Genomic DNA, 7,861 nt, shown 5'->3' with positions numbered 1-7,861 from the left:
TGGCTCTTCTGTATTTTGTTTTTTTTTTTTTTTGGCGGAACCGAGGATTGAACTTAGGCCCTTGTGTTTGCCAGGGAAGTGCTTATTCCACTGAGCCATCTCCCCAGCCCTTTTTCTGTATTTTTAACTTTAGCATTTGGCGCTACCTTATATACATAATACTTTTCTTATTTGTTTATTGCCTGATTCCCTCCTTTAGAATGTGAACTACCTGATGACAGGAATTTTTTTTTCTTTTTTACCAACTGCTCAATACCTGATGTTTAGAAGAACTCCCTGTACACAGTTAACATGTATTTGATATATTTTTATTTATTTATTTATTTATTTTTTGGCAGAACCGGGGATTGAACTCAGGCCCTTGCGCTTGCCAGGGAAATGCTTATTCCACTGAGCCATCTCCCTGGCCCTTCAACAAATACTTACATGTTAACTATAAGGGGCCATGGTCTGTAGTTAAGAATGTGTAGTGGGCGTGTTGGCACATGTATGTAATCCCAGCACTAGGGAGGCTGAGGCAGAAAGATCGCTGGGAGTCTCAGGCCAGCCTGGGCTACAAAGTGAGTTCAAAGCCAACCTGAACTACATAGTGAAACCCAGTCTCAAAAGGACAGAAAAAGAGAAGAGATCATAACTTTGGAGCTAGCTTCCAGGGAACTGAATTCTGATTTGATTGGTTTGTGGAAAGTTAGGTTAAGTCATTTACTTTCAGACTCTGCTTCAGTTTCATCTTTGGTAAAGAGGGATAATGATAGCACCTACTTTAAAGAATTACTGTGTAGGGCTGGTGAGATGGCTCAGTGGTCTAAAGCACCTACCTAGAACAAGCTAAGCAAAGCACAGGGACTGTGGTTCAATCCCCCAGCACCATATGCCAGCCAGCCCCACCCCCTGGTGGGCTGGGCTGAGCTGGCCACATGCACACACGCACACACATAAATAAAATAAAAAAATTTACTGTGTGAAAACATAAAATGCTTAAAGTAGTAACTGTGATGTAATAGTTGATAAGTATGATTTAATTTGCATTTGTGCAGAAAATGTTGAGCATCTTTACAAGCGTATTTTGCATTTTTCTAGTTTTCTGCTTGGATCATTTATCACCAGCTTTTTTTGTATTGTTTTGTTTTTTTCCATTGCTGGTAATCAAACCCAGAGCTTTGTGTACTGTAAAGAACATTATATCTTTGAACTGTTTCCCCAGTCCTCAGATATTTTCTTTAACTCGTAACAGTTAACATATTATATAATATCATATACAGAAATATAGAATGGTTCCCAGTTTGTCGTTTGCCTTGCTTTTCAACTTTATTTATGTAATTTTTTCTGTCTACACGTTTTATACTTTTTGTAGCCAAATTTATTCTTTCTTTCTTTCTTTCTTTCTTTCTTTCTTTCTTTCCAGAACCAGGGATTAAACTCAGGCCCTTGCACTTGCCAGGCAAGTGCTTATTCTACTGAGCTACTCCCCGGCCCCTTGTAGTCAAATTATCTTTTAGAGATTTTTCTGTTGATCAGTGTTTAGAAAAATATGTTTCTCTTCCTTAAGATTTTTTTTTTTTTTTTTGGTATCAGGGATCAAACTCAGGGCCTTGTGATTGCTAGGCAAGTACTTATTCCACTGAGCTATCTCCCTGGCCCTCTCTGCCTTAAGATTTTAAAAATATTTACTTGTTTTGTTTTTTTAATACTCTCTTTAAATTGAATCTTTAGGTACTTGATCATCTGGATTTTATTTTGATAAGTAGAGAGCAATTGGGATTTAGTCTGTTTCTTTTCATTTGGTAGCTGTCTTAAGCCTGTTTATTGGCAAAGAAGGAGCAAGAGCAGGAGTCTTTAACCTTTTTTCCCCTCCCTTTCTTTTGAACATCACATCTTCAGAATGGCAGATTTCTATTTCAGAGAATGCGTTTAATTTTGGTGCAGCAGAAAGTCATTTAATTTTTAAACTGTGAGGTAAATATGCCATTAAAGGACTTTGAGGGGCCAGGGATATAGCTCAGTGGCAGAAGTGCCTGCCTGGCAAGCACAAGGTCCTGAGTTTGATTCCTGGTCCAAAAAAAAAAAAAAAAGCACTTTGGAATCAGAACTCAGATTCTGACACTTAAGTAATGAGACTGCTGTCTCTATTGCAGCCTCTCAGCTGACTAGATACTCTTCCAAACTGGATTCTTTTTGGTTTTTTGGTGGTACTGGGGATTGAACTCAGGACCTTGTGCTTGCCAGGCAAGCGCTTATTCTACTGAGCTATCTCCCTGGCCCTCCAAACTGGATTCTAATGAGAGGCTGCTTTGATGGATTCATCACTTGTTTAAAATGAAAGATTATATATTCAAAAAACAAATGACTAGCAGATATTTCCTTACTCTAACCTAGGGGTGGTGAGATACTGATAAGAGATACTGGGTGGTAACAAATCTGTTGTGATCTAATTCTGTCCTCAAAAGCTATTTTTAGAACTCTAGTACTGTTCTTCTATTTTCTTGCCTCTAAATCAAGATAGAGAGGTGATTTTTATATAACATCACTCACGTATCTTATTGGTAGCTGCTGTCTGCCCAAAGTGAAGAATAAAGGTAGCTAATTTTTCCCCAGAACACATGTGTCAGACACAGTCTGGAGCACCGGGCATATATATTCCTCTTTATGAGGTAGGTACTTTGTGTTAGGTTGAGTAGCATCCCCTACAATTCATGTCCAGACCCAAAACCTGTAAATGTGATCTTAATTGGAAATGAGAGATTTTGCGGATGTAATCAAGTTAAAATGAAGTCCTAGCTGGATGTGGTGGTGCAAGCCCGTAATGCCAGCACCTGAGAGGCTAGGGAACGAGGATCACAAGTGTGAGGGCAGCCCAAGCTACTCAGGAAAAGTCTGTCTCACAGGGGAAGGGAGATGGACAACTTTATTTACTCATTTATTTATTTGATAGACAACTTTGAAGTTCTTAATTTTACTCTCATTTCAGGAAGAACCACCAAAACCTAAGAAATTGAAGGCTTAATGTCAATACTCATGTCTTCATTTAACAAACATTTCTAGTGGGGCTAATTTAAGTGCCAGGTCTTTGCTGAGTCGTGGGATACAGCAACAAACATAGTAGATGTTGTTCCTAAGCCTCTGGTGCTCACCATGTGGGGGTAGTTGCCGGGAACAAGCAGAGTCCAGAGCCAGAGGTCTGTACTGGAAAACAGGCACGATTCTGTAAGGCAGCAGTGGAGACCAGAAGAACCATGAGCAGGCTAGGATCCATGCAGGGAGATGAGCTGGTTCTGAGAATGCCCTCATTCCTTCCTTCCTTTGGCCATGGGGAGAGCCACTGCTGCTGGGTTGAGTCCATTAGTAATGTGATGACTGGTGCCCTCCTTGTGGCCAGTACAAGCCACTAGCCCCTTCTTTGCTTTTAGCCATAAATTGCTAGCTATGTGCAAAACCCTGAGAGCTCCAAAGAAGAACACAAGATTGAGTTGACAGGACAGGAATTCTAAAGGACACAGCAGGCTAGAAGTGGTAGGCATAGAAACACCTGTGTAAAGAAGGTGGGGAATCCCTACCCAGTCTCACAGTGTCACCACACCTCTCCGACATTGCATGGGAAACAAAAGAGGGGGTTGTGGAGAAGAGATTTACCTCAGTGATCAGGATACTATTAAATACTCTGCAGTATAAGGTGGTTAAGAATGGGGGAAAAATTAGGGCCCTAAACGCTAGAGGTATTCTTTAACTGTATGTTAGAGGAAGAACCCATTACAGTAGCTCAGCTCTAGCATTGCTAGAAGATGGTGGCCATAGTGTAGGGATGAGCTAATAAAAGCAACAGCAAGAGCCAGTCAGTACTCAGCAGAGCAGTGCCTGTAAAGATATCAAAGTATATGACCTCTTTGGGTCTCAGTTTTCTTTATTCACAAAGGTGGTGATCCAAGAGTGTGTATTAGATCCCACAGGTACTGCACAAATTACCTCAAACTAGATGGCTTAAAATAACAGGAATTTATTATGTTATAGTTTTGAAGGCTTGGGAGGTCAGCAGGGCCATGACCCTCATAAAGGTTCTAAGGAAGAATTTTTCCTTATACTCTGCTAGTATCTTGTGTTTGTTGGCTGTTCTTGGAGAGTCACAGAGAGCCTGCCTAATAGATTATGATGGCTGATTATTATGATACTTTCAGCCATCAGTATGTATTTCAAAACCAGTAGTAAGTGCAAAGCAAGTATAAGGAAATCAATCCAAAGTGTAAGAAAAGTGAACCAAAATTTTTTTAACTATAAATGATTACTTTTTTTTCCAAACTCTGGCAGGTTTTATTTATTTATTTTAAAAACATTTATTTATTTATTTATTGTGTATGTGGGGGGCCAGCTCAGCCCACCAGGGGGCGGGGCTGGCTGGCATGTAGTGCTGGGGGATCGAACCAAGGTCCCTGTGCTTTCCCAAGCTTGTTCCAAGTAGGTGCTTTAGACCACTGAGCCATCTCGCCAGCCCCTCTGGCAGGTTTTATTAATGAAAAATTCTGCTTGGTTTATTTTTCCCGGTCTGTTCTGGCATGCATCTAATGATATCAGAATCACCTGGATCAGTGATTGCCAGTGTGCATACTCTAGTATTTTCCACATGCTGTGCCCGGTTCAATATTATTGCCACTGTAGTGGTAGACACCAGTTTTGGCCAACATAGCATAGTACTCTCTTTCAGATTTCCTCAAGGCTGGGCAGTTGTCGGCAAGGATGACCAATTTCACTTTGCCCTGTTTGATTATCTTTAGTGTCTGCTTGTACCCCAGCATGTATTTTCCACTTTTCATAACAAGTTGGAGCCTAGAGTTGATGGACTCCAGAGATTTTTTTGTCTTCTTTATGGCCACCATCTTCCTGCCTTAGGTGTAGATGGCCCTCAACTAGGAGCAGCCCTGTAATGACTACTTTGATAAATATACAATTTAAAATATTTGTTGTTGTCTTTGCTGTCGTGGTTCCCTTATCATATGCTATTGGGTAATCCTGCATGGACAGCCTTCCCTCACCTAGACTTCTTTTTAGTTCCTCATACCTGTTGAAGCTGCTAGCCCCACCTAGCTCCTGAAACCCCAGCGTGGGTCAGTGCCCCCTGTACCCTCAAGGGTTGTCCATAAAATCAAGTAGAACATACATATTGCTAAAGAATACCTCATAATGAGAACTCCTATGAGTTGGGAATTGTGAATTGTCAGCATAGCATATTGTGCCAGGGGATGATACTTAGGCTGATTTCAGCTATAATCGGCTTCTGTGATCCTGTGCGTGGAAAGCCTAGAAATATTTTTGAGGTCTTTCTTCCTGGATCACTGAAAGAAATCAAGATGTAGTCCCATCCTTCTTCCTATATTAATTTTGGCCTTCTTGAGACTATTTTGAAAAGAAAGATATGATTGAAATGAGGTCCAGACCTTCTGCACTGTTGTAAGGCTCTGATCATAGTCAAATCCTGTTGCTTGGTTCCAAAGAGTTTAAAATAGTATTGGAAACCTCCTAGGAAAAAAGCACCATGGTAACTTCCTGGCTAAGGAAGTTGTGTGTGCTGATTAGAGCAAGAGGGGGAGCCAAGGCTCCCAAGTTCTATTCTGGACCTGTTGCTGACATTCAGCAATCTCAGAGAGCAGTGGAGGAGGCTGTGGTCACAGGGAAAGAGATGATACTCTGTTCTTTATCCTCTAGGAGAGCCTCAACTTGAAACACACTTTCTTTCAGACTCCTTTTTAAAATACAGAAACTTTCCCACAGAGTTAACATAGGAGTCCAGCAATATTGTTCTCATTGTTCTTTATCAGACTTGCTTTCCTTTATTTTATTTATTTTTTGGCGGAACTGGGGGTTGAACTCAGACCCTTGCGCTTGGTAGGGAAGCGCTTATTCCACTGAGCCATCTCCCCGGCCCCTTGCTTTCCTTTAATCAGCATGATCTTAATAGCTTCTGTAAGGGATGGGAACTCTGGATGGCTAGAGCATAACTTGAGGGCACAGAACGGAAGCTCACATCTCTTGAGAGCTAAGCATGTATTAGATGCTTTCTCATATTTATATGAATGTATATATTACTCAGAACCTTATCTTACTTTATTATTCTTATTTTTCTTATATAATACAAACCAATAAAATTTTTATACATGGGTAAGCTGCAAGTCAAATAAATTACATAATTTGCTCAAGGTCACAGTTAATAAAGGGACAAGCTAGAATTTATTCCTCCAGTCTGTCCAACACCAGATCCTATGCTATTTTCCAGAGCTTTTCTGTCTCTGGTAAGATTTAGGAAAGGAGGGTGGGGAAAGGCAGGAAGATACCATCTTTCTCAACCTTACAATTTTGCTTGTAGTGACCTGTTTAGCCAGAGCATCCTGTTTATAGAATGCTAGGTTTTATTTATAGAGACATAGCAACAACATATGTGGGAATGATACCAGTTGGTTCTATGATTTGTTCTTTACGTCTAGGTCTTTAGTGTAGCCCACAAGTGTCAGAAATATCTCAGGTAACTGGTTTACTGCTTATGTGGCTCTGCCCTGTCCTCCACATGAAATTTGATGTCTTCCACGCTGTGATGGGGCAGAGGTGAGGGTGTGGAATGCTCACACTGCATGTTCTGGAGCTGGTGACACCACTGTTGTGTGACTGTTACAGTGATTGTTACTGAGTAAGCAAGAGATAATCTCTCTTTTCCTTTCTTTTTTTCCCCCTGAGGAAAGCAGTTTGAGACTATAGTCCAGACTAGCTTCAGACTCACAACCATCCTCCTGCCTACGCCTCCCAAATTCTGGGATTACAGGCATGCATCACCATGCCTGGCTCTTCCTTGCTTTTCTAAGTGTGACAGCAGTGAGTACTGATGCACATCCAGGGATCCTAGCCTCTAAGCTAGCAGAGTGAGATGGCTTGAGGGTGTCAGGTGGTGGACAAGAGTCTGGTCTGGTATAATTTCAGGGGAACCAAGAATATGTCTAGTCCTTCAATAGCAAGCACCAGCTCCTTGCTATTGCTTGGGATGCCACAGCTGGAATTTCTTTCCATTGATTTAAATCTTTGAGAGAAAAATAAAGCCTAGGTATAGTGGTATAGGTTTGTAGTCCCGCTATTCAGGACTCTCAGGAATATTTTGAGGCCAGCCAGGGCAATTTAGCTAGACTTTGTTTCAAAATAAAAAAATAACAGAAGGGTGAGGAATATAGCTCAGTGGCTGAGCACTTGCCTAGCATGCCTTAGGCCCTGCATTTAGTTTCCAGGAGCACAAAACAAAGTTAAAATAAAAACAGCTGAGAGGGGGCCAGGAATATGGCTCAGTAGAATAAGTGTTTGCCTGGCAAGCACAAGGGTCTGAGTTCAATCCCTGGTTCCGCCAAAAAAACCAACCAACCAACCAAACAAACAAAAAAAAAACAGCTGAGAGGGGCCAGGAAGATGGCTCAGTAGAATAAGCGCTTGCCTGGAAAGCGCAAGGGCCTGAGTTCAATCCCTGGTTCCGCCAAAAAAACCAACCAACCAACCAAACAAACAAAAAAAAAACAGCTGAGAGGGGCCAGGAAGATGGCTCAGTAGAATAAGCGCTTGCCTGGTAAGCTTAAGGGCCTGAGTTCAGTCAGGCCCTTTAAAAAACAAAAAACGGCTGAGGGTGTAGCTTAATGGAGTGTATGGTTAGAATGTACAAGGCCCTGAGTTCAATCTCCAGTAGTACACACACGCACACATGTGCAATTTTTATAGAATTTGATTGTAAAGCATCTCAGTTGAAATGCAAATTAGTTTGCTTATTTATTGAAATAAGATCTTGCTCTAATTTTTTCTTTTTTCTTGTTTATTTTTGTTTTCTTTTTTATTTTTCTTATTTTATTTT

General features: G+C 41.0%; 1 pseudogene; it reads right to left on the bottom strand.

Moving 5' to 3' along the window:
- The window catches only part of LOC105742532, a 35,884-nt pseudogene extending 31,019 nt beyond the window's left edge, over positions 1-4,865 (bottom strand).
- Between the last annotated feature and the right edge of the window lie 2,996 nt (positions 4,866-7,861).

This window comes from Octodon degus, unplaced genomic scaffold (assembly GCF_000260255.1).
Source record: "Octodon degus isolate 3935 unplaced genomic scaffold, OctDeg1.0 scaffold00058, whole genome shotgun sequence".
Classification (NCBI taxonomy): domain Eukaryota; kingdom Metazoa; phylum Chordata; class Mammalia; order Rodentia; family Octodontidae; genus Octodon; species Octodon degus.
Note: the sequence above shows the minus strand (reverse complement) of the source record. Positions and strands in the feature narration are given on the sequence as shown.